General features: G+C 38.0%; 1 protein-coding gene and 1 pseudogene across 1 annotated transcript in view; both read left to right on the forward strand.

The window, feature by feature from the left end:
• The first annotated feature begins 4,058 nt into the window (after window positions 1-4,058).
• On the forward strand, window positions 4,059-5,774 carry LOC128176894 (uncharacterized; annotated as a pseudogene).
• Window positions 5,775-13,417: 7,643 nt separating this feature from the next.
• The window catches only part of LOC128178317 (solute carrier family 22 member 16-like), a 30,974-nt gene continuing 27,445 nt past the window's right edge, over window positions 13,418-16,946 (forward strand). The window contains exon 1 of the mRNA XM_052845429.1: window positions 13,418-14,234. The gene's annotated coding sequence lies outside the window, so the exon portion shown is untranslated. The remainder of the gene's footprint in view (window positions 14,235-16,946) is intronic.

Here is a 16,946-nt window from a genome sequence, read left to right on the forward strand (position 1 = left end):
ATTTCTTCATAAGGGTGGATTCTACCCAGAATTTGAGAGTAGCCTCAAAAAATCAAAGAAATTTAGGAATTAATGTAAAAAATGGAGGTTTTTAATTTACCAATTAGCAAAATTTTTGATCTATATGAGAGGAAAATTATCCCTGACCCTAATGTAGCTAGTGATTCTTATCTGGACCTTCCTGCTAATTAAGCATGTTTGAGATGTATCACCACCCCTCAAATCTAATGCAGCTTCAAGAGATAGCAGGTGCCCCACATAATCTTTGTTTACAATTAACTTAGACAAGAGAAAGTCCATTATTGTTGAAAACGCATTAGAGTTCAGACACTGGAGCCTCACTCTACACAAAAATTAAGGGAGACTTTTGAAATCTAAGACTGAAAAAGGATTAATTTAGAGAAATGCCAAAATTCAAAAGGAGAAACAATTGCGACTTTAAGGCAAGAAATGTACCCCACAATAAGGGGGTAGCAAGTGAAAAGTTGCAAAATTCACAAGGACAGTACAGGAGACTGCCTGAGGATATGGACCAAATGGTTCGAATCTGTCCATCATCCTCCGAACGAGAGGAAATGCTCCTCCGGCCCAACAATCTTTTAAAATCTCACATCAAACTCACACTACTTACATCTTTAAATTCCGATAAAATTCCTTAAATACTCTCAGAACTGAACTTTTATTCTGCAGCCACACCAACTTCTGACCAGACCGGCCATTTTGACGTCTTCGAAAAAGACTGATTCTGATTGGACCATCAGGAATATTAACCAATGAAACTGAGTTTAAACATTTTCTATCACAATGGCCGGTCTGGTCAGACGTTGAGGTGGCTGCAGAATAAAAGTTCAGTTTGGAGAGTATTTAAGGAATTTTATCGGAATTTAGGAAGTAAGTAGCGTGCGTTTGATGTGAGATTTTAAAAGATTAGTGCGAATTTTTCTCGACTTGTTGCAATACTGCTGTTGTCATAGGCAAAATCCCATCGTGAGCCCTGGACCGGTAAATGTCCGAGTAAAAATAAACTGGCGACTTAGAGAGAATAATGACGTATATCTCCGCTTTTTTAAGACCCATCGACTTGAAATTCGGCATGAGTGTATCTTAGACATTACTTTTCTGAAAAATACATGCATATTGCAAGTGTTTTAAAAAATAATTGATTTATTAGGCTTTTGAAGCGAGCTGGTAGTTTTTTTATCGGGGTCGGAGTTCGACCCCTTTCTTTATTTATGGTTACATTGAAATTAATGTTAAAACGTGCTTGGCCCCTGTGACACTACCTGAGGATGCTTCCACACAAGTTTCAGCTTTGCTGGCTGATTAGTTTCTGAGAACAAGATTTTTAAAGATTTACTCTAAATATTCCTATGTAAAACTTCGACCCCCCATTGTGGCCCCAACCTACCCCCAGGGTTCATGATTTTCACAACTTTGAATCTACACTACCTGAGGATGCTTCCACACAAGTGTCAGCTTTCCTGGCTGATTAGTTTCTGAGAAGAATTTTTTTAAAGATTTACTCTATATATTCCTATGTAAAACTTCGACCCCCCCCCATTGTGGCCCCAACCTACCCCCAGGGATCATGAATTTCACAACTTTGAATCTACACTACCTGAGGATGCTTCCACACAAGTTTCAGCTTTCCTGGCTGATTAGTTTCTGAGAAGAAGATTTTTAAATATTTACTCTATATATTCTTATGTAAAACTTCGACCCCCCCCCCATTGTGGCCCCAACCTACCCCCAGGAATCATGAATTTCACCACTTTGAATCTACACTACATGAGGATGCTTCCACACAAGTTTCAGCTTTCCTGGCTGATTAGTTTCTGAGAATAAGATTTTTAAAGATTATCTCTATATATTCCTATGTAAAACTTCGACCCCCCATTGTGGCCCCACCCTACCCCCAGGGGTCATGATTTTCACAACTTTGAATTTACACTACCTGGGGATACTTCCACACAAGTTTCAGCTTTCCTGGCTAATTAGTTTCTGAGAAGAAGATTTTTAAAGATTTACTCTATATATTCCTTTGTAAAACTTCGAACCCCTATTGTGGCCCCACCCTATCTCCGGGGGTCAAGAATTTCACAACTTTGAATTTACACTACCCACAGGGGCCAAGCCCGTTTAAACATTAATTTCAATGTAACTATAAATAAAGAAAGGGGTCGAACTCTGACCCAGATAAAAAACTACCAGCTCGCTTCAAAAGCCTAATAAATCAATTACTTTTAAAAGCACTTGCAATATGCATGTATTTTTCAGAAAAGTAATGTCTAAGATACACTCATGCCGAATTTTAAGTTGATGGGTCTTAAAATAGCGGAGATATACGTCATTATTCTCTCGAATTCGCCAATTTATTTTTACTCGGACAGTTACCGGTCCAGGGCTCACGATGGGATCTTGCCTATGACAACAGCAGTATTGCAACAAGTCGAGAAACATTCGCACTAATCTTTTAAAATCTCACATCAAACTCACACTACTTACATCTTTAAATTCCGATAAAATTCCATAAATACTCTCAGAACTGAACTTTTATTCTGCAGCCACACCAACTTCTGACCAGACCGGCCATTTTGACGTCTTCGAAAAAGACTGATTCTGATTGGACTATCAGGAATATTAACCAATGAAACTGAGTTTAAACATTTTCTATCACAATGGCCGGTCTGGTCAGACGTTGATGTGGCTGCAGAATAAAAGTTCAGTTTGGAGAGTATTTAAGGAATTTTATCGGAATTTAGGAAGTAAGTAGCGTGCGTTTGATGTGAGATTTTAAAAGATTAGTGCGAATTTGCAAGTGTTTTAAAAAATAATTGATTTATTAGGCTTTTGAAGCGAGCTGGTAGTTTTTTATCTGGGTCGGAGTTCGACCCCTTTCTTTATTTATGGTTACATTGAAATTAATGTTAAAACGTGCTTGGCCCCTGTGACACTACCTGAGGATGCTTCCACACAAGTTTCAGCTTTCCTGGCTGATTAGTTTCTGAGAAGAAGTTTTTTAAAGATTTACTCTATACACTCCTATGTAAAACTTTGACCCCCCATTGTGGCCCCATCCTACACCAGGGGGTCATGAATTTCACAACTTTTAATCTACACTACCTGAGGATGCTTCCACACAAGTTTCAGCTTTCCTGGCTGATTAGTTTCTGAGAAGAAGATTTTTAAAGATTTACTCTATATACTCCTATGTAAAACTTTGACCCCCCATTGTGGCCCCAACCTACCCCCGGGGTTCATGATTTTCACAACTTTGAATCTACACTACCTGAGGATGCTTCTACACAAGTTTCAGCTTTCCTGGCTGATTAGTTTCTGAGAACAAGATTTTTAAAGATTTACTCTATATACTCCTATGTAAAATTTTGACCCCCCATTGTGGCCCATCCTACCCCCGGGGGTCATGAATTTCACAACTTTGAATCTACACTGCCTGAGGATGCTTCCACACAAGTTTCAGCTTTCCTGGCTGATTAGTTTCTGAGAAGAAGATTTTTAAAGATTAACTCTATATACTCCTATGTAAAACTTTGACCCCCCATTGTGGCCCATCCTACCCCCGGGGGTCATGAATTTCACAATTTTGAATCTACACTACCTGAGGAAGCTTCTACACAAGTTTCAGCTTTCCTGGCTGATCAGTTTCTGTGAATAAGATTTTTAAAGATTATCTCTATATATTCCTATGTAAAAATTTGACCCCCCATTGTGGCCTCAATCTACCCCCGGGGTTCATGATTTTCACAACTTTGACTCTACACTACCTGAGGATGCTTCCACACAAGTTTCAGCTTTCCTGGCTGATTAGTTTCTGAGGAGAAGATTTTTAAAGATTTACTCTATATACTCCTATGTAAAACTTTGACCCCCCATTGTGGCCCCAACCTACCCCCGGGGTTCATGATTTTCACAACTTTGAATCTACACTACCTGAGGATGCTTCCACACAAGTTTCAGCTTTCCTGGCTGTATGGTTTTTGAGAGGAAGATTTTTGAAAAATTCTCGAAATTTTTCATTAATTTCTAATTATCTCCCCTTGAAAACGGGTGTGGCCCTTCATTTTCACAACTTTGAATCCCCTTTGCCTAAGGATGATTTGTGTAAAGTTTGGTTGAAACTGGCCTAGTAGTTCTTGAGAAGATGTTGAAAATGTGAAAAGTTTACGGACAGACGGACGACAGACAAAATGTGATCAGAATAGCTCACTTGAGCTCTCAGCTCAGGTGAGCTAAAAACGTGTAAGACAGAAGATTTTTTCCCCAATTTTCTTACATTTACCCCATTCAAATATCTGCTATATGATTAATTATCCAAGAAAATGACCTTAAAAGGGTGGGGTTCACGTATTTAAAAATTACATGTAATTACATGTAGGTACATGAGAAGTCAAGTGTGATACATGCAGCTAAAGGGCATTTCAGTAGATTGAGACAAAAACAAGAAGCTTAGGTTGCCTAAAACTGAAATTACATCAATTTGAAATTGTACATGTCAAGCCTGTTAGTCTAAGGGAAGTAACTCTAATAACTGCTTGCATGCTCTGCATACTGGTGACTGTTTCAAGTAAACAAATCATTGTGACTTTATCTAGGCTGGCTGATCAAAATTCACATAGACTCCTCCACCTGGGAAAAACAGCTGAGATGTGGAATGAGGTTCTCCGACTTCACCAGCAGGAGACACCTGAATGCACTGGACTTCTGTCCTGGGACTTGGCGTCGGAAGAGAGGCGGGGACTTGGAAGCAGAATGGGACTCCGCTGCACCAAGTGTACCTACTCGTCTAGGCGTTACAACCTGTATGAGGAGGTAGATACCAAATCCCCGGGTAGAAAGGCAGCTAAAATCAATTATGGTCTGCAAGTTGGGCTCAGTCAAACTCCTGTGGGTAATGATGGGATACGGAAAATTCTTCTCTGTACTATTACTCCTCCTCCTGCTCGTAGGTCCCTACAAAAAACTTCCAATAAAGTTTTGGCCTTAATCCAAAACATCAACGAGGCTGACATGAGTGACAGGTGTCGCCGGCTGGTAGATGTGAACACCCTGAGGGGAAATGAATACCCACATGCCATCCCTGTACAATGCGATGGCATGTACAATAACCTCCTCTACTCGGGAGTGGGTGAGACACCCTTCCAGCCGGCGACACAAACTGTGTACTCATTTGCTGAGAATGTCACCTCAAAACACCAAATAATTAAAATGGTGACTAAAAATAAGATATGCTCAAAACATGGTCACTTGATGAGGGCTCTCGTGACCATCAATGCAACCCCGGGGTCTGTGGGGCAAACCTTCCGATGCATCATACGATAGGAGATGAGTTCACGTGGGCCAGGGAAGGTATGGCGGAGCTACTCTGTAAAGATATCCTGGAGGTAAGGGAAGTGACCACCGATCCAGACAGCTCTGCTGGTCGGGCTGCAGACTCCTTCTATAAGTATGGTCTGCTGGAAAATAAGCCATGTCACTATATTGACACTCGTCACCTGTCTGAGAGCATAAGAAAAGCAATCAAAAGAGACCAGAGACTCTTGGAGATCATGCCGAAAAGAACCAAAGCAGAAAAAACCAAACTTTAGCACAATTTTGCCCTTGATGCTGTTGACAGGTGTACAGCCGAGATAAATCAAGCGCATGCACTATATGCGGGTGACGCAGATAAAATAAAAAACAAGCTCTTTTACACCAAACATGCAGTGGTTAAGTGTTACACAGGGGATCATGCCTTATGCAAAAACACTCGTTAGTGTGCAAAGGGAGGGTAAATAATAACTGGGTACGCAAGAGTTCTTACCTAGGTCAAAATTTTTCGATACCGTCCTCGACGAGAATGAAACAATGCTCCATGCTTGTTTCTCAAAGCGGCTGTCTCCAGCTGTCTTGGACAAGACAATCAAAAACAGTAATTCTCAGAAGGTCGAAAGCTTCTACAGATTTCTGCGACGATCACTGCCTCGCAATGTCACCTTCACAAGAAACTTTGCTGGCCGGGCTCACAATGCTGCTCACTCCTGTAACAACGGTCCCGGCAGCTCCCTCCGAGGTCTCTGCGCAGGGGTTGGAGCTCCCATACCCTCTGGTGGCCAAGTGGACCAGACCCTAGATAAAATACAAACAGATTATGAGTTAAATAAATCATATCAAAGGTCTTTATCTTACAAAGCAAAAAGAGTAACAAAACGAAAGAAAATGTACAAACTTTATGAGAAACATCAGGAAGAAATTAAATATAAAAAAACAATGATGTTGACTGAATCTCGAGCCCGATCATGCAAAAAGACTCATACAGAACACAATTATTCCAAACCAGATCAATAATTCCATGATTATATTTTAAAAACATCAAATTACACTAAAATATGCATCTTGGATGGGGATGGTGTGCCCCACTGCATACCCCCTGCTGCATGCAATGGATCCTCTCCTGATTCGTGGCATGAGGCTCCAGTGAGAGGTGCATCGGGTTGACACACAGCTTCTCATGGCAGAGATGGCTGACCTCCAGGTTTCCACCTGGAAACTGTGACCTCGTCAGACGCATCTCCACCATAAGAGCCACCCAATGCACTCTCTCAACCTTGCTCCCCCATCTGGCCATAAAACCCTTATATACCCATAACCATTTCTCAAAACCCCCCAATTCCATAAGACACAATCCTCCAGACCCCCAACCCTTTCACTCTTTTCTTCTAATTTGTTTCTCAATTTGTTAAAAACGTTCTCCATCATGGATTCTGTAACTAAAAATAACTACTTTCTTCTTTAAAGTAACATGACATGTCAAAAATTGGGTCTCTATAGGGAAAAGCCTACCAATTATTTTCCCATAGAACTCTATACAAACCTTAAAACCTCTCAGTACTTTACTATGACAATAGCAGCCCAATCTTTGGTATCATTTGAAACTTCATTTTAAGCACTTTCAGAACCCCCCCCCCCCCCAAAAAAAAATACATGGTCCCGTGGCGTTTATAGGTCAAATTTGCACTTGTTTACAACGTACAGCGATCAGCAGTAAATGGCACCCTGCATAAAAAATTAACCCCCACTCCTACAATCTCCTCTGGCATTTCTGTACTTTCTGCAATATTCCCTCATCCCATCATTTCTTTCAAACATTTATATTTTGGCTTTAAAATGAAAATAATTATATACCTGAATTCAGCCAATCGCCTGACGCCTATCCATTTATTTCGTGTTACAATGTTCTATAACTTTTTCTCTGATGTCAACATCCGGTGCATTGGTACTCTTATTCCTATATGACGCGAACTCTAAAAAAAGAATAACATCCCGTGATTTAGCGTGAATCTAATGCGCATGCGCAAGATAGTAAAATCAGACGATTTCCGGATTTTTAAAAAGAATTTTTGTTGATTATTAATTAGCGAAGCCTGATTGAGAAAAAAATAAAAACAAATTGGTAATATCCAGGTACAATTGATGTTAATAATATATAAAATACAAGGTTTAATTATAATCGGGGCGATTATAAAGTCTCCCAAACGAAGCAAGGCAACATTAAAATAGGTCTGACTTTCATAAGATCTTGATATGAATTGAATGTTACTGTATGTGAGTTGAGAATAAATATCAAAGCACTAATAAAAGTATGGTTTAGAACGAAAAAAAGAAAAAAAACTATTGAAAAATGTATCAGGCGTCTAAAATCTTTTTATTACTACATTCGAAAACTATCAAATTTACAGAATCTTTGCGGAAGGTCTTAATCAGATGAGTACTCGTTTGTTTTTGAAAAAAGTCAATATTTTTGCAGTCATGGCTAAAAATTACAGTCCTTGTAGTTTTCATTACTTTGCGAAAAAATGTAAAAAAAAATTTCATTCTTATTGATATCAAATATATCAATAATTCACAAATTGTTCTGTTTGCAGATATGACAAATGGTATTTTTCTATTTATACATATATATTGTTTAATTTCAATAAATGATAAGAATTAAAAATGTACTCAGACGATGAAATGCCGAATATAAATGATAAAAGTTCATCTCATGTGATTACAGACATTCAAAACATTTGAACTAATAACCATTGCTGCCTATAAAAGTTGTCACAGGGAAATAATAACTTATAACTATGGTGCAATATCATCCAAACTTGAAAATATGTTTTTGAAACGAAATATATCTTCACAAATTCATGAAAGCTGTTATAAATTGGAAATATTTTGCAAGTAGGATTACGGTGGAAGTTCATTACAAAAACTAAATCTAAACAGCTGTCTGGCGCAGTGGTCATGTCGTGTACAAGTTGTGTAAAATGATATTTTTGGAACAGCTGCAGGATAGGATAGGGCTTCTGAAAAATATTTTCATTGAAATCCCCAGTGACAATAATTGGTAGTAGATTTTCTTTTAAGTCAATTTCCTGAAGAAGATTATGTAATGTTTTACAGAATGCTGGTGAGGGATATATAGGTGGTCTGTAAATATTTACGATGAATACACACAATTGATTTTTCAATTAAAATTGCAACATACTCCAGATTATGGGTATCATACACTCTTTCAGTAAATTGCAGGTCATTTTGAACAAAGATTGCAACTCCTCCTCTATCTGCAATAGCAAGTGAAGTGTACAAAATGTTTTGGGAATGGGAGGAATCTGATCTTAACTTGTATATTGGTTTAAAGTTGGGTAGCAATGATGTTGGCAAGTAAGCATATCTTGATAACCATGTTTCTATAAAACTGATGATTTGAGAATTCTCCAATATCATTACACGTGTCTTTGTGGGGTAAAAGGCCCTCGGTATTTTGAAAAGTGAGAGTCATTGTAGCTTTTGGCGCAGTTGTTGGCAATATTGTTGAACAAAGGAAAGGTTCCAATGCCTGAAGAGCTTTAGTGATGTCATGTGATGCCTATATAACTTTTGAGTCGAAGTCAATTATATGTAATCCTTTTAGCGATGATACTCTGCTGAGGGCAACATATGCCATTCCAGCTGCAAACGTATTTTTAAGAGATACAACTTCTTTTAATGTCATTCCCTGTACTTTGTGAATGGTAGCTGCCCATCCTAATTTTAAAGGCAGTTGTTTTCTGATCATATTTCTACCATGTAAATTATCTTCAACTGGAGACATCCTAACTGAATGTTTTGGTATTGTGTTCGTGGTTTTTAACTTGGAGAGATGTTTTTTCCCAGAATAAGGATGGTCAAATCTAATATAAACGGCTTTGATAATGTTGTCAGAACTTTTTTCTAATCCAGTTATGGTACCAAAGGCCCCATTCACTAAACCATCGTCAGTGTTAATATTCCGAACTAGCATAGCTGTGGCACCGATTCCAAGTTCAAGTATGTCCAGTAAATCTTCTGATGCAAAAGTTGAGTATGGTTCATCTCTTTGTGTGATTTCTCCATTGACAGTATTTTTGTAGAAATCTGTTGCTTTTGAGATATTAACTTGGAAACAGACTTGTTTTATCATATGCTCATTGTGTTCATTCACCTCCTTGTTTGTTGGGAAAATGTGTAAAACATATTTTGCTTCCTCTGGTGTTTGTTAAATAGAAACAGATGACAGTATAGATAAATCGTTCGAAAAATCGTTCGAGGAAAAAGGCTGTCCTTTTTTCGTGAGTTCTGAGTCTGTTCAATAGCATGCAAATTCTTTATCGTCTTTTGTCTCATGATTTCTGTGAGAGTTGCTATTTTGAATGCCTGATTTCACGTATCAGGCATCACTAAACTGATGTTTCTATACAAGGATGAAGCTTTAACTGGAGGCAGTTGGTAAAAAAACTGCTAGCAATATCAGGAGGGGCGCTAAGTCTCATCATGGAATCCAGGATTTCAATTTGTTGATAATTATACTTGTTTAAACCATAAAATAATGGGGCAAACTTTAACCTTCCTGCCATCATGACTTAAGTATTGTTTCGACGTACACCAACCCGAAACATAGTGCACGAATGTAAGTAAATACAATGTCTTGCAGTATTCTGCAAATATAAATAGCAATTAATATATTTTACATAGCATATATTTTAAAATAAAATTTATTGAAGAGTATGTTGGAATAATAACAAAACTTTACCTGGAAATCGAGTCTTTAACTGTATTGCACCATTAGAAATATCCTAAGGCTAATGGGGATTGGTTTGATGACAGACCTTCTCTTACGTAGGGAGTATGTAATTCATCACCTTAAAATTACGTCATATTTCTATTGAATATTAATATTAACTTTACAAATGTAATAAATTATGTTTGTAAAGAATTAAATACCTGTGCCAAAAAGTAAAATTTCAACAAATTGAAAGGCTTTGTGGTGGTCGTTTGCCTGCATGAAGGGCTTTGGCCGTTCTGTAACGAAGCATCTTTGCCAAGCTCTCTCCAAAGATGTCCCACACCAGCTTTATGATGGCTGTTATTAAGATAGAAAATATAATTAGTACTTTCATAATAGTCAAGGTTTATTTTATATTACTATAAATGAAGGCCATGCATACCTTTGGTCATGTTCATTTCAAAGTGACCAGGCCCTGGCACAAGAAGGATGTCTTGCAGGTCTTCTTGTCTAATGACCTTTTTCCCGATGAGATGAGATGGCAGGCCATCCCACCCAACGATCGTCCACTTTCTTACTTCACCTGTTGTCTCTTTATAGTTTTTAAAACGTCTTTTACTGACTCAAAAGAACAAGGGTTCTTTGCCACAGGGTTGCCCATGATTACAGTTGGCTTACCTGCGTGATGGTGGTCAGCAAAGCTGAAGGGGTCCACTTGTAACCTGGATATAACAACTGGATGTTCTTCTTTCTTTCTCTTCCTGCCTCTCACGCCTTCCTCGATGGTATCTGTTGGCCCAGTCAGTTCTTCGGTGTGGTTTTCTAGCACCCTCTTTAGTCTGTTTTCAGTGAATTCCATGCGTAGTTTTCGAAAAAATCGGAGAATTTATCTAAATAATTTCAAAATTTGGAAAGAAGTGAAAAATGTCTTTATGATAAAGCCAATGCCTTGGTGAAAGATTGAAATTCTGCTGCAAATGAGAAACACTATATGGAAATAAATGAACAATGGTTGTTATTGCTGACAAGACAGTTTTTTGTCATAATTGACTCTTTTATTGTAGTAGAATGTAAATATTCTCAAAAAATTAAATACTTAATCCGATTCTTAAAGGCCCTGTCACACCAAGTTGCATTCCCACGGCGTTGTAAAATTCATGGAATCGCCGTAAAGGCCCTGTCACACCAAGCTGAGTCCCCACGGCGTGTTCACGGCGTTGTAAATTCATGTTATCGCCGTAGGATCGCGAGGAAAATTCAGAAAAAATGTACAGATTTATTTGAAAATTTTACAAGTGGAGATGTCACGGCGTCCTGACGGCGACCGAGGCATTCTTACGGAGCTCCCAAGGCGTGTAACTGCGTTTCCACGGAGTTCTATTTGGCGATTTACTGCGCTCTCGCTGAGTCTCCGCCGTGCTAGGAGTTTTCACCGCGCGTCCATGGCATGCTCTGCGCGCTGACTGCGTGCACGAGACGTTCTTTACTTCTTGGTAGGTTTATATTAACTTGTACAATTTTATGGGAAAGAAACAAGAATTTACAACTAGTAAATAAATGATTAAAAATTGTTTTGATTTTAGGAAAAGGTACATTGTAATCGAAACATAACTACTTAAACCAATAATTTGTAAAGGACTAGGACAAAATTCTTAATAGTCAGGTCTATAAAAAAGTTTCGTTATTAGTTGTTAGAAAACATAGAAAAGATGTGAAAACATCAGAACCAAATGGCATGAATTCCATCTACGTCCATTGATAGGTCTTGGAATATACGCAAATGCTACTTTTTACATAGTTATCTACATCCAATTTTATAATTATTACATCTCTTGCTATTGTACAACAGCCATTGTTCGAGTTTTCGTGGTCTTGATAACAACGCACTAGAAACACCGTGGGAGCGCGGTATAAATGCAGAAAAAACGCCACGAGAGTGCGAAGAACTCAGCAACAGCTCTTTGGGGTCGCTGTGTGAACGCAGCCAAATGAAAAACAACTTGTTCAAACGCTGTAGATGCGCAGTGAGAGCGCGATAGAGACGCATTGAGATCCCGAAGGACTCCGTACAAGCGCAATTGACTTATCACTGCGTCTACACTTCGATTACCTGCGTTCCTTGAGCACGCCGACGGAGCTCTCGTGGCGCTGTTGGAGATCTTACGGCGCTGTCACGGCGACCTCACTACGCTTCTACGGCGTGTTTATCAGAACGCAGAGGCACGGGGCGTACTTTGTGCATGTTCAAAATGCGCGCCGTCGCATGGCGTTCTAAAATGTTCAGAGCGATCCCACCGCGACGGACGAAGATGCCGTTGCCTTGTTACGGCGCTGTAGGAGACTCTACTGCGTTTACCTTGGCGTTTTACATTATTTAAGGACGCAGCGGAATCGTCGTGAGGACGCAGCTCTGGTGTGACATGGGTTAAAGATCGCATGGAAACTTCAGATAAAATATACAATTTTATTTCAAAATTTTACAAGTGGCGGCGACCTTGGTTTCTAACGCGTACTTGCGTTTCCACGGAGTTTTACTTGACGATTGACTGCGCTTTCGCTGAGTATCCGCCGAGCGCTCATGACGTGCTAGTTTTTACCGCGCGTCCAGGGCGTGCTTTGCACGCCGACTGCGTGCAAAAGACGTTCTTTACTTCTTGGTAGGTTAAAGCAATATGAGCTGCAATTTTCATGCTGAACTTTTTTAAAACAAAAATGTTATTTCTACTAAATTGACCAAAAATATGTTTTTTTAATTTCTGTCAGCCTTACTTTTGTGGGAAAAGCCGATAAGAAACCTTTATTTAAGCAAGATTGAATTATTTGTCCTGTACTAGAATTGAATTGCTATATATTCCTTTGAAGAGAAACCTTTCTTCGGACATTTTGCAGCAAAATAAAATTCTAAAAAATACAGCTCATATTGCTTTAATGTTAATCTGTACAACTGTATTGGAAACAAACAAGAATTTCTTACGACAAACGCTTATAGACGCAGAAGAAACGTCAGGAGAGCCCGATGAACGCAGCAACAGCTGTTTTGGGTCGCTATGTGAAATGAAAAACAACTTGTTCAAACGCTGTGGATGCGCAGTGGAGCGCGATAGAGACGCAGTGAGATCCCAAAGGACTCCGTGCATGCGCAATCGACTTACCACTGCGTCTACACTGCGATTAGCTGCATTACTTGAGCGCTCCAACGGAGCGCTGTCTAGGCGACCTCACTACGCTCCTACGGCGTGTTTATCAGAACGCAGATCTAGAGCAACGGCGCGTACTTTTTGCATGTTCAAAGTGCGCGCCGTCGCGTAGCGTTCAAAAATGTCCAAGGCGATCCCACCGCGACGGACGAAGATGCTGTTGCTTTGTTACGGCGCTGTAGGAGACTCTACTGCGTTTACCTTGGCGTTTTTCATATTTAAGACCCAGCGGGATTGCCGTGAGGACACAGCTCCGGTGTGCCAGGGGTTTTGCTGATCAACAAACATATCTCAATAGATAGCACACTTCATGAGCACTCAGTTAAGAGATCATTTTTTCCAGAAAATAGCTGTTGTTTCTACTTTTAGAAATTGCTATAAATGAGTATGAATACATGCGACACATATAGAAAATCCAAGGAAAGTTAAATGTTATGTAGGAATATGGCCGTATTAATTACTAGATTTAAATGGCGTTTATAAATTCCATGGGTTTTCGAGAATGGTAATAAATAGACAGATGATGTTTTCTACTTTTATAAATTGCTCAACACGAGTATGAATACCTGGTACAAAAATTCAAGAAAAGTTAAAATTATGTAGGAATATGGCCGTATCAATTACTAGATTTAAATGGCGTTTATAAAAACCAGGATTTTTCGAGCATCTGTTGTTTCTTCTTTTAGAAACTGCAATACACGATTATGAATGCCTGGGACACGTGTATGAAAAATCCGAGGAAAGTTAAAGGAATATGGATGTATTAATAACGAGATTCAAATGTCGTATATAAATACCAGGGTTGTATCAGTTTCTATATACAATGAGTGGGGTTTTTTTATTCAGTCTGGTTTGACAATGTAAAAATACATTATATTATCGATTATTTTTGCCTCCCCTAACTTTTAAAATATATTCTAGATTCGCGCCTGTTTCAATTATCCATTATAAACATTCAATTGTTTTCTAAGGTAAGTCTTATTCTCTTGCCAAGATTTAAGGTTAGTGACACATTTTATATTCAGTGTAATTTAATTCACGAAATTTGACTACATCTTTTATAATTTGAAAAAATGATGATAGGCAATAACAGGTGATCAGAAAAGTTTACTCAAGCTGATTATTTTGAACAAGCTGACACGGAAGAAAATTATATTTCCTATAATCTAAGTATTAAGCAGGCAATGTAATTCCCCAACCATCACCCCTTGTATTTACCCTAAAGAAAATGCGCTGGAAATAAAACAAGTAAACAGAGAATATGTAATGAAATATAGTCAATATTCAACGGGGCCTTTTTTCTACAAACCACACGGAGAAAGATTACTCTAAAGCCATAATTTCTACGTTGTACTCAAAGAATTCTACAACTGAGTGGGTGATTTTTCTCCGTAGTAAAATGGCCCTTGGTCAGTAGTCTAGGGGGGGGGGGGGTCACTATTCGTCGTTACACCGGCCAAGGGCCCTCCGCGCCGACTATACAAAATGGAACTTCGTAATCCTATGCATAATACAAGTAATAGCTTTCCAAAAAGCTTGCCTGACTAAACAAAATTATTCAATGGAAGCATGCATGTATCATTTAGGCTATCTTATAAGTAATGAATTTAAATTTTCGCAGCTGCTCATAAATTAGTAAACGGAACGGAACGTTCAGCCTTTTTTGATCTAGAACATGTTTATAATTAGTAGTCTCACTTGAAATTGAATTATTTATTTAACTTTTTAAGGAATATTCACATATCATATAAGTGCATGTAAGCTTGAAAGCTGGAGATTAAGTAGTCATTTTATTAAAAATTGTATTTGTTATATTAAGATGCAAAATCAACTGAAAGGCGTTTTTTAAAATTTTCAACCATACAAAATATGAAGGGGTAACGTTTTGTTTTTGAATTCATAAAAAAAAACCCAAACTGTAACTTCAATTCCTTATTTGCAGTTTCATTTATTACATGCACCTCCAAAAATGGACGGGGCAAATCCATGATATTTCAATTCATTATATAAAAGTTAAGAAAAGTGCCTGCTGAAAAAAAGTCCCCCCCCCCCCCGATGCTACGTGCCTGTGAGTTTACAGAGCACGGTGTGCTCTGTGGTATTCGCACGATCCCAACGGTCTCGTCCACTATTCGGCGCACAAAAACTATGAATGAGACATTATGGCGCGAAGTCCTGCTTTACCATTCACGCAACGGCTGAGATCTTGATCATATTGTTTGAATGAACTCATCCATTGGCAGAGATCCATGGGGTGGGGGTCAGATGAATTTTTTGACATTTGTTTTGTTACAGCTACATACATGTATATTATACTTTGGATCGGATGTTTTGGAAGAGATCTATCGAATTACCAAACACACTTGATTAGTAGTTGTTAAATGTAGTAATGTACATTTAGTAAGACACACGAGTTTTATGACCCCTTTTCAAGATTGATGAAATCGCTCAACTGAACGAAAATTGGGTCACAACCCGCTTTGGCGGTTTAGTTCCTCCAGTAAACATTCCAGCTGTTATTATCATTTAAATTTTAGACCACGTGGTTTTATTTGACCCTTTCAGTTTCTAGTAAAAATCGTGCCTCGTATTTATATTCTATTTTATAGAATCTAGGTACTTGTAATCAAATCTAGAGGTTTATTGATTTTAAACTTTATTATCATTAATTGGTGGATAAAATGTGTTCTAGAAATAAATGTGACAATACAAAAAAATATAATTTGTCTGCTGTTGCAACAATTAAAATGCTTAGTAGAGATCCCCCTGAGGATGATTAATTTTCGATCCGCGCCTGACCTAGTAATAGTATCAATAGTGCAACAGACTACACTATTTTATGCAGAATGTTCCTTGAAAATGGCTCGCTATGCTAAGTTTTTTATACAAAATAGACCCCCATTATTATTTTTAAAAACATTGTATTGCACACCGCAAGCATCAAACATGGTCATGATTTTATCAAGCAACCCAATGTTTATATTTTCAACCACTATACACTTGGTTGAACACGAACGATAACTCTTTTCTGAATATTACCGTTTAATATAAATAACCGCTGTTTGGTGAAATAAGACAGATTGTCATGTTTTAAGGTATTCAATGTATAATGACGGGATATTGAACAATTTTGAATCATTTTAAACTAGTTAAATATGTATTGCAAGATAACTATGAAAGTGACATGAAACAAATTCACATGACAGACAACATATAAGGAGACGGTAATTTCGCACTTTTATTTTTTTTTTAAAGAGTTATCTCCCCGTGATGAAAAAAAGAAAACTTTAATTTCGTCAAAATATCTGCGGTAAATAATTCATTTTATTCATATTTAAATAAAGAGAAAGTTTGTGCATGTATTAACCAAAAGAGTTTTACGAATTTTAAGTTACTTTTTACAATATCTTAATAAAACATACATTGCCCATATACTTCAATGCAAAATTCAAGGTGTAATTAGTTGGACCATAATCAAAATTTTGAAAATTCCTTTGGTGGAGTATTTTTATTTGATAACACCTTCAAAATGATATCATGATTAAGCATATCGGACCATTCATTTATAAGGTACAAAATGTGGCCGTTATACATCGAATACCTTAACATAAATCAAAGTAGGATATGTATGAAAAACGACCAGTACCTACGTATTTTGAGAATATTATCCGAACACTTATACT

Source organism: Crassostrea angulata, chromosome 3 (genome assembly GCF_025612915.1).
Source record: "Crassostrea angulata isolate pt1a10 chromosome 3, ASM2561291v2, whole genome shotgun sequence".
NCBI lineage: Eukaryota > Metazoa > Mollusca > Bivalvia > Ostreida > Ostreidae > Magallana > Magallana angulata.